Raw genomic sequence first — 24571 nt, 5'->3', positions numbered from 1 at the left:
GCGATTCTGATACCTTTTAATTGGTGTTTTTTAACCTCCTTTTCAATATATCCTACAGTAAGAGAATATTAAGTAAACTAATGATAATGGATATGAGAACAGAGGAAATGAATCTTCTGATGAAAATATAAGCTTTCAATTTTCAGTATCCTTCAGTACCAACTGAAGAGCTTTAAGAAACTGGGCTCCATTCCCAGATATCCTGATTGAATCGATCTATGGGGGGTCTAAACATTGGTAATTGTTTTTCTAAATTTTATGCAGTGATTGTAATGAGTATTCAGGGTTAAAAATGTTAAGCTTGTATTTTTAAAGAAATTTAAACATTTCCTCTAGAATTAAAAATAATTAATGCTTATTTATTTTTTAACTTTTTTTTTTTGGAGAGAGAGAGAGAGAGAGAGAGATACAGACTCGGAAGCAGGCTCTGGGCTCTGAGCTGTCAGCACAGCTGATGTGAACCCATGAACTGCAAGATCATGACCTGAGCCGAAGTTGGGTGCTTAAGCGACTGAGCCAACCAGGTACTCCTAAGAATTTTTTTAAATCTGTTGAAGTCATATTGTACCTAGTATCGTTTTATAATTCTTAATGTCTTATATACTGATAGTTATGTCTTATATTTCCTTTCTTATTTTAGAAAAGTTTTTATTGAGGTATAACTGACATACAACATTATTGATTTTATGTGTACAACATAATGGTCCAATATTTGTATACACTGTGAAGTTATCACAATAGACAAAATTAACTTTTAGAATTTACTCTCTTAACAACTTTCCAGAATGCACTACAGTATTAGTGACTGCAGTCACCATGTTGTACATTACATCACCCATGGGTGATTTATTTCATAATTGAAAGTGTGTATCTCTTGATCCCCTATATTCATTTCCATCTCCAAACCCCCTCCCCCTGCATTCTGGAAACGACCTTTCTGTATCTGTAAATGTATGGTTTGTGGTTTGTCTTTTTTTAAATTTCTATGTATAAATATGAGATCATAAAGTATTTGTCATGCTCTGACTTACTTCACTTCGGTTCTTCCATGTTGTTACAAATGGAAAAACTATATATTTTTTTTAAACGACTAAGTAGTATTCCAGTGTGTGTGTGTGTGTGTGTGTATGTGTGTGTGAGTGTGTGTGTGTGTGTTTATGCCACAGCTTTGTTATCCATTCATTAGCACTTAGGTTATTGCCATATCTTGACTATTATAAATTGCAATCAATGTAATGGTTCATATATCTTTCTAAATTGCTTTTTGAATTCATTTTTTCTATTAAAATATGCAGAAGTGGAATTACTAAATCCAGTGGTAGTTTGATTTTTAATTTTTTGAGGGACCTCCACCCTACTGTCCACAGGGCTGTATTAGTTTATATCCCCACCAATATTACACTAAGGGCCTTTTTCTCTACATCCTTGCCTACACTTGTTTTTTTCCTTCATGATAGCCATTTGAACAGGTGTGAGGTGATAGCTCATTGTGGTTTTGATTTACATTTCCCTGATGATTAGTGATGTTGAGCATCTTTTCATGTGCCTATTGGACATCTGTATTTCTTTGGGAAAATGTCTGTTTAGCACCTCTGCCCATTTTTTAAATCAGATTTTTTGTTTGTTGCTATTGAGTTACATGAGTTCTTTATATATTTTGGATATTACCCATTTATGTGATTTGCAAACATCTTTTCACATTCAGTAGTTGCCTTTTCATTTTGTAAATGGTTTCCTTAGCTGTGAAAAGCTTGTTAGTTTGATGAAGTCCCACTTGCTTGTTTTTATTTTTGTTGTCTTTGCCTTTGGGATCAGATCCAAGTATTTATCATCAAGACTCATTTCAGGTAGCTTACTGCTTATGTTTTATTCTAGGAGTTTTATAATTGTAGGTATTGCATTCAGGTCTTTCATGCATTTTGAGTTAATTTGTGTTTGATGTATAAAATAGTAGTTTAGTGTCATTCTTTTACATGTGATTGTCCGGTTTACCCAGAACACCTCCCTACCCCATTGTGTCTGTTGCCTCCTTTGTTGTAAATTAATTGAACTTATATGTGGGTTTATATCTGGGTTCTTTATTCTGTTTCATTGACTTACATATCTGTTTTTGCGTGAATACCATACTATTTTGATTGACATATCTTTGTAATATAGTTTGAAATTAAGGAACATGATGTCTCCAGATTTGTTGTTCTTTTTCAAGATTGCTTTGGCTATTTGGAATGTTCTGTAGTTTCACATAAATTTTAGGGTTGCTTGTCGTAGGTGAAAAATGCTGTTGGAATTTTAATGGGGATTGCATTGAATCTGCATATTGTTTTGGGTAATATGGACATTTTAACAGTATTCTTCCAATTCATGAGCATGGAATATATTTGTGTTTATTTTTTTCTTGAATTTCTTTATCATTGTCTTATAGTTTTCAGAATACAGGTCTTTCACCCCTTTGAGGTTTTATCTCTGATGCAGCTATGCATGGGATTATTTTCTTACTCTTTCTTTCTAATAGTTTGTTGTTAGTGTATAGAAACACAATTGATTTTTGTATATTGATTATGTATCTTGATTTTATTGAATTTATTCTAACAGTTTTTTAGAGGAGTCTAGGTTCTTTCATATAGAAAATCATGTTGTCTGCAACTACTGACAGTTTTATTTTTATTTTTCAATTTTGAAGCCTTTTACTTCTTTATTTTGCAGCATTGCACTGGCTGTGTCTTCCAATAATATGTTGAATAAAAGTGGCAAGAATGGACATCCTTATCTTATTCCTGATCTTATAGGGTAAGTTTTCAGCTTTTCACTTTAGACTATGGTGTCAGCTGTGGGCTTGTCGTATGTTTTATGTTGAGGAATATTTTTATACCCACAGTTTTGGAAATTATTATCATGAATGTATTTTGAGTTTTGTCAGATGTTTCTATATATTTCAAAATGATGCAAATGATTTTTATCCTTTATTTTGTTGATATTCTGTATCTAGCTGATTGATGCGTTGATGTTGAACCATCCTTGCAACCTTGGAATAGATTCTGCTTGATCATGGTGTATGATCCTTTTAATATATTGTTGAATTTAGTTTGCTAATGTTTGTTGAGGATTTTTGCATCTATGTTGATCAGAGATATCAGCTTATAATTTTTTTTCTGTTGTGTCTTTCTCTGGTTTTCGTATCAGGGTAATGCAGGGTAATGCTGGCCTGGCCTCATTTGGAAGTTTGGAACTGTTTCATCCTCTTCAATTTTTTTGCAGAGGAAGGACAGGTTTTAAACTTTCTTTGAGGTAGGAGATCAAGAGGCAGCATCTGGGCCAGGTGATCAAGAGGCATCACTGCACATGCCTGCCAGCATTTGCAATGTAGCCGGAGAACAAGGGTGGCAAGGTATACCCATTGGCTTTATGAAGGCAGCAAGAATTTTTTCTCTGTGTAGCTATATGTTTGATGTGTTTGTGTTGTGTAAGTTCAAGGTCTTTCAACAGTGTCTTCTTGGAATGTCATACCTTCATGTCTATTCTTTTCTACCCTTTTTTTCTTTAGTCACACTCATAAAACACTAATTGATGCTGTTTGTTTTTCCAGGAAAGTTACATTGAATACATGTATCATTTCTACTTAAAAAGTTGTTTTCATTAATTGCATCTTTTATTTTAATTATTCTTCCTGTATCTTTTATTTCATTAGGTTATTTTCTTTTTTAATTGCAGTAGGTATGTTCCAAGCTCCTATAGTCTTAGTGCGATTATAGTCTTCTGCGATCAAGGCATTTAAGTTTATAAATGTATTTTGAGTTTAGCTTTTGCACTTTTGCATAGATTTGGTGTTAATGTGTTTGTTCTACTTTCTAGTTAATTTGCTATTTTAAATTTTATTTATTTTGAGAGAGAGAGAGAATGTGCATGTGAGTGGGGGAGGGGCAAGAGAGGGACAGAGAGAGAATCCCAAGCATGAACCATGATATCGTGACTGAGCCACCAAAAATCCCTATTTTGACATTTGAGTTTTAATTTATATTCTATTCAGTTATCTTAAATATTTCTGCAAATATTTATTTCCAGATAAATATTTTTATAAGGCTTCAAGATTAACTTTTGTTGCATTATAAACAGACAATAGCCTGTAACTCACTATTCTATTTATTTAACTTGTATTGGTTTTTATTGGTGTTTTGTAGACATGAGAAAACACACTTATTCTCTGAAGTATTAGAAGCTATTTGTGTTTTTATTAACTTAAGGTTTTAAAATTAATTGTATTATTTTAATACTTGCAACACAATTACTCTTTTGGAGCTGATTTTAAAAACAAACTGTATAAAATGCTACTATAATCCTATTTTAATCAAGTCAATGTTACATTTTAAGAGGTTTTGCTTTATATGTTGTAAGCTCTGAGTGAACATATATCTTTTCTATTATCCTTTTCCTTTGACTATAGCCTGTACAGAATAGCACTTCATTGTGTATATTGATTTTGTGCCCAAACTATGCTGAATCATTGCAGTTTATCTGTAGATTCAGTTGGATTTTCTACTTAATTGAATATTTCATTTGCAAATAAGGACAGCATCTCAACTCTTCTTTTTTAATCCTATAATTTTCTTTCTCTAAATTTATTTGCCATGTTCTCTAATTCTGTGTTATGCATCCACTATTATCTATTTCTCTATATGAAAGGAAATGTATTTATAGTGCTTTAATTACAGAGGATTTTGCTTGAGACTTTGTTAGTCACTCTTCAGCTGGTTTAATCTGCTGCTAAACTAGCCCATTGAGTTTTTAATTCAGGTCATTTTACACTTTTATCATTTTTTGGGTATTTTTTTCAAATAATTTAGGTGATTTTTCAAAAATAGTATTTGATTTCTGCTGAATGTTTAAAGTTGGCTAGTGTCTTCATGCACATTTGTAGTAAATATATAGTTTGGGGGGTGCCTGGGTGGCTCAGTTGGTTAAGAGTCTGACTTCGGCTCAGGTCATGATCTCGCAGTTCGTGGGTTCAAGCACCATGTCAGGCTCTATGCTGACAGCTCAGAGCCTGGAGCCTGCTTCAGATTCTGTATCTCCCTCTCTCTCTCTGACCCTCCCTTGCTCACGCTCTCTCTCTCTCAAAAATAAATTTAAAATATATATATATAGTTTTGTTTTGAGGTACATTTGACAATTAAAATATTTCTAGTACCAGGAAGCATGTTTTCTTCTCATTTATTTCTTATTCATATATAATTTTCTCTTCATATATCTGATTATCTTTGATTATGTTTTGGCCATTATATATGAAAAATAATTTGAATAAATATTTTGAGACTTAGATGACTTTACCTTCCTTTTCTTTACCAGGTGCAGAAGACTTACATAATGCAAGACTTTTTTAGTCTTTTTGAAGTCTTGAAGTTTTTCTTGTTTCTGCAAATGACAGGAAATTTGTCAGAATATTATTTAGTAGCTGCCCTTCTTTCAATTCCTTCCCACTTTTGAATAACCCTTTGGGGTCTAAACCAAAGGAATGATCTCTCCAGATTCCCACACTTGTCAGGCCCTATACTCTGAATTTTTGTCCTTAGGTTCCTATTGGCTATCAAAAACACAAAGCCTCTCTGCTTCATTTTCTATGTTGTCAACCTCAAGAAGAGGTAGCCCCGTGTGCTGGCATACTGCTGAAATCTAGGTCTCTCCTGGGTATTAACTCAGTAATTTGTCATGAGTCTAATGAATATGTCATAAGATTTAAAAAAAAATAATTTATCCCAGTTTTTTCAGTTGTCTTCAGTTGAAAAGAAGACATTTTATTAATGATTAACGATTGTCACCAAGTATTATTAGTATGAATATTACTAATCATAATATTACTTATTATTACTGTTACTGCCACCATCACCACCATCTTTATAACCATTTTATTAGTGTCATCTCTCTCCTCCAGCAGTCTTAGTTTTCTGGGAGCGCATGATCAGAATGTTCATCTTTTTCTTTTTCTGGCTTAAAGTCCCTTTGGGTATATTGTTACTGTCCATTATGCCTTTATGGATGACAGAGTTCCCATGGCTGCAGTTCCTATACCAGAGACAATCCTGAGAATGAGATAAAAGCTTTGGTCTCAGCTATGGTCAGAAGCTAAATTATCACCTGCAAATGGTCAGTCCATTGTCAGAGTAGGAGAAAAAGCTCCCTTTAAGACTCTGAACAACAGAGAGCCTGAGAGAGTTTGAACCTTTGCTGGTTACCCTGAGAGCAAAACTGATGTATACTTGTGAGACTAGAGAAACCGGGTGGGGACAGACAGACAGACAGACAAGCATGACGGGCAGTTAGCGAGAGACCCTACACAAATAATTTTACATTTACATTTTATGTACATGTATAATAATGTTTTACTTAAAGACTTCCATGTGGAGACACCTCTTCTTTCAGTTTTGTCTTTTCTGCTACTGAATGGCCATCTCTTACTGATAATGTCAAGGTATCTTTTTTTCCAGTGGTTATTCCTTATTAAGGAAAAGTTTTGTATGCTTCTCACTTTCCCTCCAAAATCATTGCCTGAGTATTTTTCCCTACTGATATTGCCTTGACATCTTTCTTTGGATTAATCATTAATATTCCTAACTTAAGCCTTCTGTAGAGTGCTTGCAGAATTAACTACCACAAGCACTGGTGCAACTTTTCCTTATAAGCACATCATGTTCCATGCGAAAGAAGCATCTTAGAAGGGACAATCCACTGACAATGAGCACTTTATTATTCTTTTAATTAACTTTTAATGCCGTTTTGTCCTCAAGATACTTTGGGTTGTGTTCCGTAACAACTGAAATTCTGACACTTAATAGCTCTGTAACTTAGACAAGTCACTTAAGCACTTTGGATTTCTTTTCCATGATCTGTAAAATAGGGATAATAACTGTACCTAGCTCATAAGCTACTTAAGAACATTAAATTAATTAAATACACGTAAATGTTTAGAAGAACACCTAGCAGTCAGCAATTGCTGTTACCTAAGTGCTAGTATTAAAGAGTAGGTAATAAATAGCTTACAAAGAATTAATTCCATTCGTTTTTTCCCCTTTTTTGACAATAAAGCCCACTTATCTTAAAAGTATGCCTAGAATTTGGAAACTCAGAAATCTTCCTGAACCGACACTACCCCACTGTCTGTCTTAAGGTGTGTGTTTGCTGGGCCGTGGAATCTCAACTTTGCACTTCCTCATTCATATCCACCTAGTACCTCTCTTTTCCTTTACCTCCTACCTTTTTGGCATGATGACATGGCAAATACAGTGAAATCTATAGTAAATGGTCACTTTGTAAACCTGCAGATTGCAACTGACCAGCAAAACCAGGCCCTTACTGTTCTGATCTGGTTTACTTTGGTATTTTTCAGAGTACTTGATGCCACTCATTAGTGAATTATAAAACCAACTTAGTGGATCACAATCGTCATTAAAAAAATTAAATTTATAAATAGATTAGAGATTATGGCATACAGAATTACATAAATTTTATTAAATTTTAATTTCAATGGGTGTGTATAATTGTTTTCTTTGTTAAAGAGGGAAAAACTTTCTGGGTTTGTGGTTTGTGTGGCTCATGATCAAGAAGTTGAAAAGCACTGCTTTATTTCATTTCTGGCTTAACCTAAAGAATAAATAAATTCATTTTTTCACGAACAAAGGAAGAAATTAGAGAAGAGAATTGCCCAGGCCTTATTTCTGGCTTTTGCAAAACTACTTTCCAGGACTTTGAAAGGTGAGAGGCAGAAGAGGTACTCAGGTAGTGACCATGATCTTGAACTCACTGGTAATGCTTAAAGAACCAGAGGATCCTGACGCTTATAAACATTTACTTAAATGGAGTTACCAAAAATACTTTATGAAGTCTTTATAAATAGTATTGTAATATTGCTGCACAGTAATAGTTGTTTATCTTAGATCTAGCAAATGTCTTTGACACATACACACCAGCCATTCAGTTAGGAATTTCTTGAGGTAACAGGAGCTCTCCTGCAGTGCACTGTGCATTCCACTGCTGTACATCATATTGGCTGCAAAAGCATTATTAGGATAATATATACTAAATTTGACAGAATGCACTGAGAATCTAAAAAACTATGCAATCCTCTGCTGAGGAAAGAGGACACTTCCAGCCAATCCATAGCCCACCTGAAAACTTTTCCTGACTCCTTGGAAAGACTTGCTCAATGAAAAAACAAGTAATTATAACTTAAAGAGAAAGTATCATGCCAACTTCAAGTTTATAAAAGAAGAAAAGAGATGATCTAATATAGGCATATTTGTAATAAAGACTCAAAGAAATCTAGGTATAAAGATATAAGAATGATAACACAGCTAGAATAATTAATTTTCAATGTGCAAAAGTAGAAGAATGATATATTAGTTGCTTAATTTGAAAAGATACTGCATAGATCCTTTTTATCTACATATGCACTCCACTTTATTCTACTAGTTTTGGTTTATAAATTATGAAACTTCTATAAAAAATGCTCACATGGCCCAAGTTAACATAAACCATCAACTGCAGCTATTATTTCCAAATGCATATGTGTTAACTCCAATTTCAATTATATTCTGATATCATAAAAAACTTTTTTAATATATTGACCAGAAAAAATAAATTGAGACTAAATCCACCTTTGAAAATAAATCTGTAAATGTGCCAGTGAGGCAAATAATAGTAACAGAGAGAAAAATTTCTTCAAATTTCTTCTTTATACTACAGTGATATTACAAGCCAAAGAGTGGCTTTGATTGGCCCCCAGGTCTCTAGCCCAAAGGGATTTGAACACTGTCTTTAGAATTTTTGTTTCTGATTCATTATTGGAAACTAAGGTATAGAAGGTGAACAATGAAATGGGTGGCTGAAAGAAAATAGGAGATGTGCCAGTAAAGGTCAGATTTGAATAAGGGAAAACATAAACCTTGAAGTTTGATGATGAGAGCCTGAAAAGAAATGGAAGGGTCACAACATAAAAGGCTTAAATATTATGGTAGATGTGAACTAATGCTATGTACAGTGAAGAGAACTTAGATCCTCTTTGGCTAGCATAATTAATTGGTTAATAATGCATTTTATGACAAACATTTTATGGCAAGTAAGGATGTTGGAATATATGTGAAAGAGACTGAAAGTTTAACAATCTACCTTGCCCCCAAAATACATTTGGAAAAGAACTAAAAATAATATTTATTCAGTGCTGACTGTATATCAGACATACTCTATGCGTTATCTTGAATGTCATTACAGCCATGTCACACGGGAATTATTTATTCCATTTTGTATGTGAGAAAACCAAGCCTCTAGTTGAGATGAACTAGAAGAGCTCCTAAAGCCACTTAGTGGGAGAATTAGGACTGAAGCTAGTTTCACTCTTTACTACCCGACTTTCCTCTCATTTTCACCAGCAAGTTACTTGACATTTCCAATGACTAGGATAATTAAGTGATAGTAAGACTTTTACCATAGTTAATGGAAATTGTTTTTATGATGATCAAATGCATTTTGCCCAGTGTCATTAGCAAGATGCTTATAAGCTGAGCCATAAAGTCAACTACTTATTGCAAACTCCAGCACCCAATTTGAATTACAATAAAGGTAACAAGATTTCTGCACCCTGGGAGTTACTCATTTCTGGTCATTTATCAACAGAGTAATGAGATTATTAGCAAGTTGCTTTTTCTTTCTTTTTTGTTTTTAAACCATCTTGATCCATTTGACTTCTTCCATTTGCTTGAATTGTAGGGAAAATAATTCAATACATGCTAATGACTTCTCAATTTACATAAATCATCTCCCTATGTGATTTATAATCCTGATTTAAGTATATCTCAAAACACCCACATGCAGAGAAAGTCTATTATATGTGTAGGCATAATTCTAATAATCATGCAGTTTATAAGCTAAAAAAGGGAAAAGATTAGATGACCTCAAGCCACTCTGAAATAAGCCTTCTTTCTTACGTCTCACCTCTTTATCAGTCTGTCAATTAGAGAAATTAAGTATATTCCCCATTTTGCATTACTTTCAGCAATGTTGTAATGAGTAATTAAATTCCTTTACAAAATCAGTTTGATTTTTTTACACTAAGAAAAGCATAAATAAATATGAATTCATGAATTTACTTATTTATACCTTCTACAATGTATTTTATGACAGCTTAATAAATTCCAAACACTATCTTAGGCTCTGGAAATAAGACTGAAAAAGAATGAAAGAACTCTTAAAAATTTTACAATCTATGAAGAAAGAAGAGATAGGATAAACAAGCAAATAAGAGAAGTTTGGCTCTATTAAGGCAAAAAATCATGGCATGATAGACTGGAGTGGTCGGAGTTTTTTATTTTGTTTCTTTTTGTTTTGTTTTGTTTTAATGGCATAATAAGAAAAGTTGTCTTTTAAAGCTCTAACACTTATCTTGAGACATGTAAAACCAGGAAGTTAGCCTTTCAAAGATGTGAACAAGGAGTGTTCTGGCACTGGGAAGTACAGAGGAAATGAGGAAGGCTCAACTCATCTCAAGAACGTCAAGGGCAGTGCCACTGAATGTATCGAGTAAACAAACTATAGACAAGGGTCAGATCCCTCCAGGCTTTATAAGCCAGGGCCAGGGGTTTGGACTTTATTCTAGGTGTGCTGGGAAGCCAGGGCAGGTATTAAGCAAGTTGATGATATAAACTTGCTTAGTTTTAGCTCCATGAGAGCAAGAATCTTTGTTTATTTTGTTTACTGATATTTCCCAAGCCTCTCAAACATTTCTTGATATGGAATGTGAGCTCAGTTAATGTGTATTGAACTGGATATATATATATGGAGAGAGAGAGATCTTTCTGCCAGTTTTGGATAGAAGGAAAGTTAGGCCTTAATGTTTTCTAAGTAAATAAATGCATCATCTGACTCTTCCTGACAGTGATTCTTATTATTAATATTAATGGTAATCATGGTAAGAATCTTGTGATTTCATTCGCTTTTGAAGTCTTTTAGATTCTTGGGTTGCTTGTTCTCTCTCAGATATGAATTCCAAAAATCTACCCAAGCAAACAAACTCTCATGAAAGGAAGGTAGATATAATTCATTAGATTTTATTTGTGTCTATCTAATGACAAAAAAAATAATTTGACAACTGCAGTAACACTTGGTTAGTTCAGAAAAAAAATACATTTTGTGACAGGTAATTCATTTAAAGTCACTAAACTGATGAATTATGTAAGTGGCTTCAATTAAGTAAGCTGAGGTAGATACTTCCTTGTGTGAAGTAGTAATTATTGCATTTTCTGTGACACTTGGTCTGCTGGGATCAATGATTCTTTGTCATCATTCTGTTGTAGAAAACATATGGGCTACACATAATAAACTTTGTATTTTATTGCCAGTTGTTGTAAGCCACTGCGCTAAACCATGGTGAAGATTGGCGAAATGAATGGATTCAGCGTGGTACACATAACCATAGATTGGCTATAACAGAGTTATTGTTCATTGGACAGAAACATACTCTTTCTCAGTCCCTATGTTATGAATTGTACTTTCTAAAGTTTTTAATATTCTGCCTCATGCTTTCTTGACATATCTACTATGGAAAATACATTCCTCAGGCTTTTGTTGATTATATAAGTGAATAGTTTATTCAATATTGATTAGAAAGTTAACTCATTATATCTTTACCAATGGTAGAATAAGAATGGAGAAACAACTTGTTTCAATTTGTTAAATAACCAAAGTAAAAACAGGCAGTATCAGAGAGTATAAATAAATTATTTTGGATGTAGCGGTTCTAGAACTCAGTAATAGGTAAGTCAATGTGTTACCCTCAAAGATGTCCTTTACTTTGTTAGATCTAAGTTTCTCCATCTATAAAGTATATAAAAAAGTATATAAAGCCTTACCTGACTTAACATGAAGGTCCTGTTACTAAATTGAGATCATTTAGAGTCAAGGCTCAGAAACTCAGTCAAATTTGCTTGAGTTGCTATTAAGGGACTAAATATAGAAAGCGAATTATACCTCAATAAAGTTGAAAATAAAAAGTAAGAAGTGAAAATTCACCTATAGCTCCTCTTCTTTGTCTTTACATCTGCATTTTCTCCATATGCATTTCTTCACATCTCATCTTCCAATTACCTCTGATTTCAAATCTATATGATCTTTCAGTTGAAGTGTCTATAGATATTACCTAGAATCTTGGTATTCTAAACACAAATTCTTAGGAGAGAAAATAGCTTTGGCTCACCTAGAGTCAGGTGTCCAGCAATAATGCAATCAATTGTGACTTGGGCAGTCGTTCATTATTCGGGGACTGCGAGCTCATCTGTACACAATAAAACAAACCAATGGAGTAACAGTTTCACTACAGGCCTCATAGCCCTGTGACAGTACATACAAACTTCTATTTTTCTTCTATTCTTTCTTTTTCTTCTACTTTTCTTCTTGTATAAATTTATACTTTGTGTCAAGGAAAAATCCTGAAATAACTGAGTTTTTTTAGGCAACGAAGTATCAAAGACTTGGACTGAAAAAATAGGAAGAAAAAACTTTTTATTTCCTACTCCTCATTGTGAGTAGGAATTCTCAGTGGAAATTCTTTTTCCCCTTAAATGAATGCACTGGTCAAGAGAAGCATGCTCTCTTGGAAGAAAAATGTCTTCTTTAGTATCTTAGTTTTTTTATTTGTTTTTTGGGTTATCTTTTTTCTTTTCTTTTCTTTTCTTTTCTTTTCTTTTCTTTTCTTTTCTTTTCTTTTCTTTTCTTTTCTTTTCTTTTCTTTTCTTTTTTTCTCCTTTGCAGCCTTTTTTAGTGTTTCCACTCTGACAAATTCTGGAATGTACTTCTTGTTCCTCATGCCTCATGAACTTCAAAAGCATAAACTCAAGGTCTCCAAAGAAACTCATAGGCTGAGAGGTGACTATCTTTCACTTACCTCTAAGAGTTACTAATTTACTAAATTTGGGAGCTTTGCAATTTCCTTATTGTCTATCAGTTTCAGCTTGGAAGTTTGTTCAGGTCTTCAGTCTGTCATCCTACAGCAAAACAAATTTTAGGCTATGCTTTTAACCCTAAAAGAATTTAGGTAATTTTTAAAGAGAATTTCATGCTCACATAGCATGTAGCTAGAAAGTACATGGCATTTTCATTTATTCTTTTATTGTTTCATTTGTTCTTATAGAAACTGTGAAGTTGACACTGATTTGGGGTGTGAGATAAGAAAGATGATTTAGTCTTTTAAGGACCTTTAAAATCTAGGGTCAATTTCCTAATACATGGAAAGGTCTACTTTTTTTTAATCTTCCAGGGAGAAGCATGATAATACTATTTTGTTGGTTGATTCCTTGCTTATTATCAGAAAATAAAGAAGGAAACATTCAGATGTGGTAAATATGCTATTTCTACAGGTTTTGCACCTCTTTTTGTATCTATGGCTCCTCCTGCTTTTCTGCTTTAAGAATGTCATTTTGGCCTCTGAAAATGTAACTAATGATAGCTGTACATGCAGTTTTCAGCCTCTAAACTGGCTAATGTTCAAACACTTTGTCAAATCTCTTTGTAATATTTGGATTAAAGTCATGAAAATGAAAAAGAAGGTAATGGTGAGAGAAATTTGCAGGCTGTAAAATCAGAACTAGCAAATGCTAATCAGCTGTATAAGTTAATTGGATTTTGAAAAGAATCAAAATGAGAATGTTGAAAGGAGATTAAGTTTAGACTTAATCAGGCTAATATTAATTCTGATCAATTTACCTAATAATTTAGCCCCTTTCTTCCTTGAAAAATGTTCCTGTTATATCTGGAAGAACTTCAGAATGGTAGCATATGGTGCAGGCATCTGGAAGCTGCAGCAGTAATTGGAGCTGCCATTTTGTGGTTTGGGCAAGACCACTATTTCTGGACCCCCAACATAATGGTAAACACAGTACAGAGGCTAAACTTGAACACACAAGGCAATAAGCACAGGCCAACTCTCTGAATAACTGAAAACTAAGAATGTTTGAATACGATGTGTTTTCCACATCTTTTACCAGGTTCTCAGCCCTTTATTCCCATAGGGACTTCTAGGAGCCCTTTGACTCAATAGGCCCATCTCTCAGCCCAAGTCCATACACATCCAACACATAGTTTCTTTAGACCTTCTCCCACCCTAACATCAAGTCTTTCTCTACTCTGTTCCATGATCTTTGATTTTTACACTGTGAGCTACATAACTGAAAAGCTTCAGTGTTTTTTAGATTATAAGGTCCTGTCCATTTGATTATAAGGTCCTGTCCAAGGTCCAATCCATTAGATTATAAAGTCCTGTCCATTATTTTTATTATTATTATTTTTACTCTGAATGTCAAATCAAAGAATATCATGAAAGTGTTGCATGGCTCAAGGAAGCTACCACACTTACTCACCATGAACTCTATAACTGAATAATTATTCACTCATACTGACCAACTACAGTCCATATATAAAGTTGTAGCATATCCCTTGATTTGAAACTGAGTCTACTTAATAATGTTCAGTTAATTTTATACACAACATATGATGCATTTCATAAATATTATAAAAATGTAAGAATTTTGTCACTTGAGAAAACACATCAGTGAAATAGAGACTTCATTTGCATGTGAAATTTAGCCCTAAATGATGCTAAATATTTAGAGATCACCATTTATCCATGGGAGAGGATGTGAGTAGGAGATAGAGAATGAGGCCCTAGAGTATATTAAAAAAAAAAAAAAGTTTTATTTTTCTATCCTCATAGTTGGACACAAGTCTTCATACCTGAGTCTAACAGTAATACATTCAGGGTTAATACTCAGCATCATTCCTAATTAATCATTCCGGGATCTTTTTTCTTGACAGACACTGTTTGTTCTGTCTGTTAAATGTGGAAAGATTATAGTAAATAATTTCATCTGAAAATATGAATTCAAATGAATATTAAAATATGTCGAGATTTCTGGTGTATGATAATTTCTGGGTTTGCTATAATAAAAATCCAAATTAGAACAGGATCCATGAAGTAATTGTCATAAAAGTTGTATGTGGCTGCTTTCTACCATGAAATATCAAGCCCAGGTCCTCCACTAGTATAATTTGTTCTTCCCTTCCATCCTTTCTTTCCTTCCTTCCTTCTTTCCTTCCTTCTTTTGTTATCTTAGAGCAAGAAAGGGAGTGCAGAAGTGGAGAAAAGGTGTAGAGAGAGGGAGTCTTGGGGCACCTGGGTGGCTCGATCATTTAAGCGTCCTGAGTCTTCATTTTGGTGCAGGTCATGACCTTATAGTTTGTGAGTTCAAATCTGGCATCAGACTCTGCACTGCCAGTATAGAATCTGCTTGGGGTTCTGTCTATCTTCTCTCTCTCTGCCCCTTCCCTATGCATGTGTGCCCATGCTCGCTCGCGCGCGCTCTCTCTCTCTCTCTCTAAAAATGAATAAATTAACTTAAAAAAGGAAAAAAGAAAGGTGAATCTTAAGCAGACTCCACACTCAATGTGGAGCCTGATGCAGGGCTCAGTCCTACAACTCTGGTATCTGACTTGAGTCAAATGCTCAACCCACAGAGCCACTCATGTGCCCTAGTATAACTCTTTTTGATTTAAATTATGAGATGGCTTACCTTTGGACTAAGTAATAGGTAGAGGGAATCTTGCTTTGAGAAAATTCTATAATTATTTAACATTTTAAATAATTATTTTTCTTAATTTTAGCTTGCTTCAGAGTTATTCAGTCAATAGCCAATTTATTAAGCTCGGAGTTAGTGCCAGTGTGTGAAATAAATAATCTAAAACTAGTAATATGCAATATAGAACAATCAATAATTTAGAGTTAAATGGCTTACTTCTCACCATAAGTGTTAGAAAAGGTCAGAGAGGGGAAAATGCCGAAAGCTAGAAAGGATTCAGGAACTGGGATTATAATTTGCCATGATTTAGGTGTTCTGAAAGGGAGAAAACATACATCAGCTAAGAGAGCTGTTGCTCAACAGAAGAGAATGGGATATGACTACAACTGGAGAGTTTACCAAAATCTTTAGTTGCAAAGGTCCCGTTATGTTTTGAGATCCCCATCAAAGGCATTATTCTGTGGTGTTGAAGAGGATAGGTGAAATTTACAGACAGGTTCATACTCTACCCATTTATGGTTATGGGAGCTGGGGATTTACTTAATTTCCCCATCCCAAACTTTCCCAGTCTGGAAGTTGAAAAAAATAATAGTATTTACCACATGGAAGACTAAGAAGAGATTATCTAACAAAAGCAAAGCAAAAAACAAACAAAAAACCACAAATTTGCACTGTGCCTGGATGATGGTAGGCCTGTTACTCCACACTACTTTTGTTTCAGAAGTTTATTGATGGTCTTAATTATAGATGTATCTATTCTGGCATCACAAATTCTGCCATTAAAAATTTATCCCCATAGATTATGTTTATATCACTCTACAATGGCTAATTCACATAATGGAATATACCATTCACTTCCTTGTATGTCATCAGTTCATTTATTGATCAAACATTTTCAGTTGCTACCACTTTTCATTGTACCTTTTACATGGCTAGTGAGTATAAAATGGTTGAGCCATATATAAAGTGGTTAGGGGACATGTTTAGTAGCATTACCTGAGAAGGGCAATTACATCTATGTTTTATCTATATATACTACATTTTTGTATTTTTTGAAAACCAAAAAATTCCCTAGTGCAGATGCTATTTAGCAATATGCTTCTCAATGATCTCTTGAATAGATTCCTGCCTTGCCCCCAGAGTTTTCTGTGATTTTGTTAGGAACCTCATCAGTTGCTCAGGGCAGTTAAAGCCTGGGTTCATCCATGAATGAAAGTATGAATTGCAATTATGATTATATGGTGATTGTTGCCAAGTATAAAATGCTCTGGGATTATCTAACAGGGAAACCTTGCTAAGTCTGTCATGACAAGAAAGGTGTACTAAAGAAAATAGTATTTATGTGGAAGTCTGAAAGAGGAGTAGGAATTAGCTACACATGGGAGCCAAGTATATAAGAACAATGAAAACAGAAAAGCGTGTTTCTTGGTCCTAAGGCAGAAGAAGCATGACCTGTTTGAGGAATTTAAGCAAAGGCAAAATGGCAGATGCTAATAGTGGAGAGTAACTGCTGATGATGCTAAAAACTTAACTGTATACTTCCCCAAGCATTCTCCTGTTTTGAGCAGGTGCATCTTTTATTTAGGATTCTAAATTAAAATATACTAGAAATCAACTAAGCATCATGTTGTAGAGATTTCCAGTTAGCTTTTTGTTACTAAACAACTGAGTGCTTATATCCAGGTCTTTAGACCTGGATTGCCTACAGGGGGGTGCGTGGAGCAGGAAAAGTGTCTCTGGGACTACTCAGTGATTCCTGTGGAGCAAGAGAATAGTCTGGACAAATGTAGGGTTTCTGGGAATAGAAAGCAATGAGTAGGTGATAGATGTTTGGAAATAGAAACTGCAGCGCTTAGAGACTGATTGGATTGTACCACTTGGTCTCACTTATGGAATGTTGAGTGTTAGAGATTTACAAAATGTTTTCCTTCACTAAGAGATTAATTTGTTGTTTTGTTCTCCTAGGAAATTATGAGAGTTTATATAAAATATAATTTAAAAGTGCAGGCTTTGGGTAACCCCATTGGTGAGGGTTTTTGGCTGAGCTCTGGGACTCCTACCCACTCAGGAGACGGGAGAGGGTGGGCTTCCCCTCATGAGGTCAGGCCTAGAACTGACTGAAGTGCCAGCTGTCCAGCAGAAGAGAATGGTGGCATTTCTAAACCAATCTGAGGTGCACACAACCACTTTTCTACAGTTTGTAAGGAGAAACTGGCAAACCATTCTCATCATATCCAAAAATTGAAACAATTCTCGGTATTTTAGATGCAAAGTTGTCTCCTATCCAAGGCCTAGATGATGTCACACTTGAAGGATCTTCTATAAGTGACACTGATATCACAAATGAATCAATCATATTCTGAAACCACTTCAGAGCAATCACACCAAAGCAGGTTATAAGACCCCAGACAACAGGAAAGTGAAGTAACATCAGAAAATATCTTAATTATAGCCAGGGACCCAAGATGCACTAGGTATCTCAAAATGGCTAAAACGGGTGTTCCAGTGATGGCAATACCATTTTTAAAATGATATTGGAAGAACCTACATCTTCTTGAGAGGTCAGATGCTCCATGGCCTCATGGCCAAGGTAAAAAAAAAAATACAGAAGAAAGTTCAGATAGTGAATCTTCTTTTAGTGATTAAGCTTAATTTTGGTAAGTTACATATGTATGTGTAGGTATTCATTTATATTCTATAATAAAGAGAGCCTGGACTGGAACTCATAATCGGATAAACATCAAATGGCTATATATCCATCACCAAATGTCCTCTGTGTTAGAAATACAAAGCATTTATAACCTGAAAAAATAAAGCGTGCAGGCTTTAAGAAATCCAGGTCCTAATACTGAATTTGTCACTCACGCATTGCTTCTCAGCCTTTTAGCTAAGATCAAGTGTGCATTTGTCACTCACAAATGACCTTGATGAGGTTATTTCTCCTTTCTAAGCCTCCATTTCATTATCAGTGAAATGATAACTCCCCCATAGGATTGCTGTGATTATTAATTTAGAGGATATATATGAATTATATGAATTATGTAGCTTCATGCTGGCCACTAAGTAACTGCAGAAAATACAGAAACTATTACTGTTATTAAGAATTTATATAGCTTCCTCAACATAGTTATACATTTCCAGGATGCCTGAAGGCCATCTTATTTATTTAAACAAATGTCAGAACATTGCTATGCTATGCTATCCTATATGAGGTTTAAATTCGTGTGAAGTCAAACTAAATTTTTTTTTTACTTTTTTTTTTAATATTTTATTTATTTTTAATACAGAGAGAGGGGGAGGGGCAGAGAGAGAAGGAGACACAGAACTGGAAGCAGCTCCAGGCTCTGAGCCAGCTGTCAGCACAGAGCCCGACGTGGGGCTCGAACCCACGAACGTGAGATCTGACCTGAGCCGAAGCCGGAGGCCTAACCGACTGAGCCACCCAGGCGCCCCTACTTTTTTATTTTGAAAAAGAGAGAGAGGGACAGAGAGAGGGAAAGAGAGAATCCTAAGCAGGCTGTGTGCAGCACAGACCCGGATACAGGAGTTGATCTCATGAACTGAACTGTAAGATCATGACCTGAGCCAAAATCAAGAGGTGGAAGCTTAACTGACTGAGCCGCCCAAGTGTCCATTCTGCAGTCAAACCAAATATAAAGAACACTAGTGATCCTGAGCAGGGTTATGCAGGAAGTGTCAACTTACTCAACACTGTTGTCCATTCTCTTCTTAGTTTACTATTTCTGACTTCAGGGAGCTTTCCATCAATGAACAGTAATTTTATTTATGTCCATTTCCTATACATGGCCCATTAAGTATTTTAATATAGATCTGTGTTCAGAATATTCATAAACTTATTAATAGCTACAATGTTCATTTACAATTTATTGGGGAGATAATTTACATAAATATGTTTTAAGGCCAGTACTTGCCTTATGCTGGATATTTTGGGAAATGATCTTTGTAATGTCTCAAATATGAGATGGAGGTAGCAATCTCTTTTCTATTACTAAGGATCCCTTACAGTAGGTGCCTTTTCATTTTATAGTTTATTTAATTTATTATTTTTAATGTTTTATTATTTGTTTTAGTGAAAGAAAGTGAGAGAGAGAGACGGAGCATGAGTGGGGGAGGAGCAGAGAGAGAGGGACACACAGAATCTGAAGCAGGCTCCAGGCTCTGAGCTGTCAGCACAAAGCCCAGAGTGGGGCTAGAACTCCCAAACCATGCAATCATGACTTTAGCCAAAGTCAGATGCTTAACCGACTGAGCCACCCAAGTACCCCAGGTGCCTCCTCATATTAACATGAACTCAGATATGAGTATTGGAAAGGATTGCAAAAGGTCCAATCCCTTGCTTTCAGAAATATAGGATAAATTTTCCCTCATTCTTCATTTTAAATAATTTAAGTCTCAACAATATTAAGTAGTCTGCCCATAGTCAAATAGTAAAAGCCTGGGTGGTTTGTATCTTCTGTCTTCTGTTTATAGTGGGACCACTGTATCATTAGGAAAACGTGTCAGTGGTTCCCATAGCCAATCTAATAAGGAAAGTTATTAAGCAGAGGGACTTACACATCGATGTGAATCTCTTTGAATAAAAAGCCTGACATGGATTTCTCGCAGGCGCCAATGCAGTCTCAAAAGCCATTTGGCATTTTTTTCTCTTTAATGTCTGATTATAAAACTTTGAAATCTAAAACTTCAGCATGAAAACCCTGACATAGCCTTAACTACTGTAAAACTAGCAGGCAAAGCTATAATAATTTCAGCTTTATAATATAATCTAAAATTGAATTACTCTCATTTCATGGCAAAGTCAATATTGCTAATGGATTAAAAACATGGCTGATAAAAGTATTGTAGAATTTGTTTTTGGGGAATCACATAAAAAAGAGATTTTTCTTGTGGTCTATGGCAATTGAAACTCAGCATTAATCTGAATAGAAACTTCATGCACTTCAGTAAGTAAATGCTGGAAGGTCAAAATAAATGAGGCTAAATGATGGTCTGATTAAGCAGTTGTGGATTTTTTCTGGCACATCCCCATTGGAGTTGGGAGCCCAACTGTAAAAGGCCTAGTCTATAAAGGAGACAGTCATGGCAAGAGCCTTTTTATCCATAAAGTAGAAATTCTATCATTTCTGTAAGCATATTCTAGGAATGAGTCAGTTGGACAGTGCATTGAGAATCCTAGGAAAGAGATTCATCTATACCACTTTAGAGCTTTGTAAATTTGGGTAAATCTCTCTGGGTTTACTGTATCTACCAAATAAGGGAATGTGACTGTTTTGTGTCTCTGTGATTCTACAATATCCCATAAAGGTACCATGTTCACCTCATTTTAACATCTTTTGAATTTGCAGATGTTAATAGTTTATGGAGGCCTGCTTTGATACTGGATATAGCCCTTTTGAACCTAAAATAAAAGTTCTTCAGTTTTTCCTATTGAAAAGCATAAACACCTTAAAGATTAAACCTGAATTTGGAGTTACCTGAGTGGCTCAGTTCATTAAATGTCTGACTTTGGCTTAGTTCATGATCTCATGGTTTGATGAGTTTGAGCCACACATTGGGTTCTGTGCTGACAGCTCAAAGCCTGGAGCCTGCTTGGGATTCTGTGTCTCCCTCTCTTTGCTCCTCCCCCACTCACGCTTTGTCTTTGCCTCTCTCTCAAAAATTAACAAATATTTTTAAAAGCTTTTTAAAATAAATAAAACCAAATTTCTAATTAGAGATTCCTTATATCTGCAGTTAACTATAGTCTAGTATCAAATGTTTTCTTTAGGCAACCAGTTCTGGTTATATTATACCATGATCTATCTTTTGTTTGTTTTTTTTTTAATTTTTTTTTATTAGAGAGAGACAGAGAGAGAGAGACAAACACTCAAGTGGGGGAGGGGGCAGACACACACACACACACACACGGAGTCTTAAGCACATATGGGGCTTGATCCCATGACTCTAGGATCATGACCTGAGCTGAAATCAAGAATCAGGCACTCAGCCGACTGAGTGCCTCACAATCTGTCTTTTGAAAGCATCATTCAAGCCTTCTTGGACACATCTAGTTTTTAATAATTTCACATTGACCAAAACAATAGGTCTCAGGCTGTCAATCAGCCATTCATAGGATCTATAGTTAGTGGTAAAAGCCTTGTGTTAGGATTAAGAATCTTAAATTCAATTCCTGGCCTTCTGTGCCACATTTCATTTCTCTGTATAAATGTTTTCTATCTCTCAAAACTTGTATAAAATATCACCTGTCAGAATGTGATAATTTTGCCAAAAATGTATAACTTTCGTAAAATCATGGTAAAACAATCCTACTCACATACACACACACCTGGTAATTCATGTACACTAGCCTGCATTCTTAAAAAATCGCAGTCTTATAAAATGATTATCTACAAAAACAAAAACAATTTTTTTAAATGACAGTCTATTGGGGCACCTGGGTGGTTCAGTCGGTTAAGCGTCTGGCTTCAGCTCAGGTCATGATCTCACAGTTTGTGGGTTTGAGCCCTGCATTGGGCTCTGTGCTGATAGCTCAGAGCCTGGAGCCTGCTTCTGATTCTGTATCTCCCCCTCTCTCTGATCCTTTCCTGCTCGTGCTGTCTCTGTCTCTCAAAAAAAAAAAAAAACAAACAAACCAACCATTAAATAACAATCTATTAGAGGCAGAATAAAAAAGCTGACAACTGTCCCAAATTAAGAGAGACTATAAAAACGTGAACACTAAATGAAATGCCTGGTTCTTGACTGATTCCTGGACACAGAAAAATAATCCTATTAATGACAGAACTGGAATAATTTCTGAAGGTTGAAATGGACTATATATATCAGATAATAGTATGATATTAAGGCTACATTTTCTAAATTGAATACTTATGGTGTGTTCCTGAAGGAATATATCCTGTTTTTAGTAGATACTTGCTCAAGGACTTAGGTTGAAAGGGTGCCATGACTGCAACTTACTCTCAAAATTTCAGCAAAATAATAAGAATATAAGAAGAAAAATAATATGCCAAAATATTAACAATTGGTACACCTAAGTGAAATTATTTCACAGGATCATTATTCTGTTTTCCTTTTTTTAAATGTTTTTTTAATTTTATTTTTGAGAGAGAGAGAGTAGGGAAGGAGCAGAGAAAGGGAGACACAGAATCTAAAGCAGGCTCCAAGCTCTGAACTGTCAGCACAGAGCCTGATATGGGGCTCGAACTCACTGCAAGATCATGACCTGAGCCAAAGTCAGATGCTTAACTGACTGAGCCACCCAGATACCATCCTGCTATTTTCAAAAATTGTTTGCAGATACGAGGTTTCTTTCCAATAAAATGCTTTAGAAAGATAACTGTTTCACCACATTTAAAGTCTCTCTCATTAGAATATGAGTATCTTTTTATTTTTAAGCCATGGCTTTTTTGGAGATGCAGAGAAAAAAGAACCATCTTGCACTGTTGGTGAGATGCAGACTAGTACAAGCACTGTGGAAGACAGTATGGAAGTTCCTCAGAAGGTTAAAAATAGAATTACTCTATGATCCACTAACTGTACTACAGGGTATTTACCCAATGAATACAAAAATCACTAATTCAAAGGAATATATGCACTCCTATGTTTATAGCATCATTATTTACAATAGCCAAATTATGGGAACAGCCCAATTTTGACTGATAAATGGATATAGATGTGATACACACACACACACACACACACACACACACACACAGAGGAATATTATTTGACCATAAACAAGAATAAAGTCTTGCCATTTGCAACATTAATGGAGCTAGAGAATATAATGCTAAGTGAAATAAATCAGAGAACGACAAATACCATAAGATCCCATTCCTACGTAGAATTTAAGAAGCAAAACAAATGAGCAAAAGGGAAAACAGAGGGAGAGAGAGGTGAACTAAAGAACAGACTCTTAACTATATAGAACAAACAGATGGTTACCAGAGAGGAGGTTAGTAGGGGGACAGGTGAAATAGGTGATGGGGATTAAGGAGTGTATTTGTGATGACCAGTGGGTGCTGTATAGAACTGTTGAATCACTAAATTATACACTTGAAACTAATAGAACATTGTACTTAACTAATTGGAATTAAAATAAGAACTTAAAAATAAAACATAGCCTTTTTGATGTATTTCACCTTCACATTTGAACTTACATAAAATATATTGTGTTCATTTTATAAGTTCACTAGTAGAAATGCAGAGGCCTTAAGGACAATGTCAGTACTTTACACATGTTTTTGTCTTTTTCAGTATAAGATAGAGTATTTGTGTATAACATGTATTCAACTCAAGAATAAATTGGTTGAATAATTTACTTAATTCAAATATGTTGAATTATACTATATGTTAGATGCAGGCCTTATTTGGGGAGGGGGCATGAATATGCCATGCTTAAACCTTCCAAAGGTTCCCATGGCACTTTGTAAATGCTTCAAACATCTTTCAACCATATATTTTTCTTTATTTCTACCATCTCTGACCTTGTTATACTTATCTTCCTCTCACTCAGTATACTTCAGCGACATGTGTCATATCTGTTTATGAGAAAATATATTTTTTCACGTACTGTTCCTTAAGTAGCTTAAGGAAAATCCAAGACAGGATACCCATATAGACCTGGGAGTCAGAGCAAGTGTGGCTATTGACCAGAGAAATCATTCTTGAGAAGTCAGTACCAAAGTTTGTCCTCCAAAAACAGTGAGAGAAAGTATACACAAAGTCAAATGCATGGTATTTTCAAGAACTTAGTCAAATGTGACAGAAACATACAGTAAGTGTGGAAGCATGAGAGCTGGACATAGCTGAGATAAACATATATGTATTTATGAAGAATATTATAATGCTAAATAATTTTTATTTTGAATGTTAGGATAATTTGGCGGAATTTAAGTAGGGGTGTACTCAATTGGAATTGAATTTTAGGACAAACATTCTGAATG

The 24571-nt window shown here is 34.9% G+C and overlaps 1 pseudogene; it reads left to right on the top strand.

The window, feature by feature from the left end:
* The first annotated feature begins 13768 nt into the window (after positions 1-13768).
* Positions 13769-18251, top strand: LOC115290680 (annotated as a pseudogene).
* The last annotated feature ends 6320 nt before the right edge of the window (positions 18252-24571 follow it).

Source organism: Suricata suricatta, chromosome 4 (assembly GCF_006229205.1).
Source record: "Suricata suricatta isolate VVHF042 chromosome 4, meerkat_22Aug2017_6uvM2_HiC, whole genome shotgun sequence".
Taxonomy (NCBI): Eukaryota; Metazoa; Chordata; class Mammalia; order Carnivora; family Herpestidae; genus Suricata; species Suricata suricatta.
The sequence above is the reverse complement of the archived record's forward strand: the minus strand, read 5'-3'. Positions and strand labels throughout refer to the sequence as shown.